Here is a 2,483-nt window from a genome sequence, read left to right on the forward strand (position 1 = left end):
GCAAGTAACTTAAACATGGTTTAAAGATGCCAGAAGGATGCACATAGATCAAATGCAAATGCTACACCATTTCATACAAAGCAATGGGAAAAGCCACAGGTTCTGGGTATCCCTGAAGGATATTGAGGTCCTGAGACAGGGGAGATAGTTAGAAAATAGAGGAAACATGATGAAGGAAAGGCTTCCTCTACTCTCCCAGTTCAGATTTATGTTTCTTTCTAGATGGTACCCAGGAATTTTGACATCACTGACTAGACCACCTGCATAAGAATTGCACCCTCTCTCTCTGAAAAACATCCTAAATGACACTCTAAAGATGGCTAATGAAGCATGCCTTAAATCCAACCTCCTAATGACCTATGAATGACTAAGGGTCACTTTGATCAACGATTTTTCTCTCTGCTGGCACCCCCTTCTCCACTGCAAGCCTGTACAGTGTACTTTAAAAGTCTCCCCTTCAAGGGCAGATTCTGGGGCTGAAGTTTAAACTTAGTTGAAGATTAAGTAACTTCAAAGCCTCTAATCACTTACGTAGCTGATGCTAGGGCATTTAGGCAGCCGCACTCCAGTTACCTTCAAGTGGGTCTTGCCTTACTTATTGCTGAACACATTTTCTAACTGTGCTCCTCTCTAACTCATCCTGAATTTTTTTTCATGGTGGAAGTCAAGATTTAGACCACACCTGGGTAGAGGTACCTAAGGCTCTGAAGAGAATTTTTTTTCTGGAACTAGCTCTTGTAGACCAGGCTAACCTCGAACTCACAGAGATCTGCTTGCCTCTGCCTCCACCACCCAGCAATTCTGAAGAGAATTCTTGAAGTTGCATTGTTAGCAACATTGAGTTGTATTTCCCAATCCTAGTGACGGGGCAACTGAATGGAGAGTGTCCCTCCCACCCCTCTCCTCAGCCACCCTGCTCCTCCCTGTCCAAAGTATCTTAGTTAGGGTTTCTATTGCTTGTGAAGAGACACCATGACCATGGCAACTCTTATAAAGGAAAACATTTCATTGGAATGGCTCACTTACAGTTTCAGAGGCTCAGTCCATTATCATCATGGCAGGATATGGTGGTGTGCAGGCAGACAAGATGCCAGAGAAGTAGCTGAGAGTTCTACATCATGTGTGTGGGCAACAGGAAGTGAACTGAGACACTAGGTGTGACTTGAGCATATATGAGACCTCAAAGGCAGCCTCCACAGTGACGCATGCCCTCCAACAAAGCCACACCTCCTAGTAGTGTCACTCCCTTTGAGTTCCATTTTCTTTCAAATGGCCACAGTAATCAATTTTATCAGTTGCTTGTACTTTCTTTAGAGATGCTTAGCTATCTGTCATCCATCTCCTCCTCTGTATAGAAGAATGGTGTACAGTTCTTTGGGGTTTTTTTTGTTTGTTTGTTTTGTCTTTTGAGACAGGATTTCTTTGTGTAGTCCTGGCTGTCGGGGAACTTGCTTGGTAGACCAGGCTGGCCTTGACCTCACAGAGGCCCACCCATCTCTGCCTTCCAAGTTCTGGGATTAAAGGTGTGTACCACCACCACATGACCTTTGTTTGATTTTTTTCATTCAGTAGTATATCTTAACGATCAATCCAAAACCCTTCCTGTTTTTGCTACAGCTGCAAAAAATTACAAATGTGAATGGACAGTTGACCTGGCCCTCTGTAACCAGAGGCTCCATGTATAAAGATTTAACCAACTCCATGTCTAAACTATTCTGGAAAAAAAAAAAAGTCTTTACTGAACATGTACCAACTCTTCGTTAGCTTCTTTTCCCTGAACAACACAATAGAGCTACTTAGCATTTATATTATCTTAGAGATTATAAATGATGTACAGGGGCTGGAGAGATGGCTCAGAGGTTAAGAGCACTGGCTGCTCTTCCAGAGGTCCTGAGTTCAATTCCCAGCAACTACATGGTGGCTCACAACCATCTGTAATGAGATCTGGCGCCCTCCTCTGGCATGTGGGCATACATGGAGGCAGAATGTTGTATACATAAAAAATAAATAAACCTTAAAAAATGATGTACAGGTAATTTCAGGTTTACAAGAGGATATGTGAAGGTTCTCTGCGAACAGTACACCACTTTATATAAGGTACTTGAACACCCACGCACATTTGGTTATTCAAGAGGGTCCTGAAACCAAACTCCCACAAACACCAGGAGTGCTGTCACTAAGTTGTTTAGCCCAAAGTCTTTATCAGTGCACTTTCAGAGATGTGCAGTTCAGCTACCAATGATGCTGTGCTGTGTAAACTACAAACAGAACCCAGATAGCTCTGAATGAACAACTGCTCTTGCTCAGGAACCCCCAGAAGTTCCAAACAGAGGGCAGACTCTGCTGTCTAAGGTAAGGAACGATAAAGCAGTAGTGCACATCCCAAATCCCAGCATTGGGGAGGCTGAGGCAGAAGAATGGAGGGTGTGTGTGTGTGTGTGTGTGTGTGTGCGCGCGCGCTCGTGCGTGCATGCATGTATGTA

Source organism: Arvicola amphibius, chromosome X (assembly GCF_903992535.2).
Source record: "Arvicola amphibius chromosome X, mArvAmp1.2, whole genome shotgun sequence".
NCBI lineage: Eukaryota > Metazoa > Chordata > Mammalia > Rodentia > Cricetidae > Arvicola > Arvicola amphibius.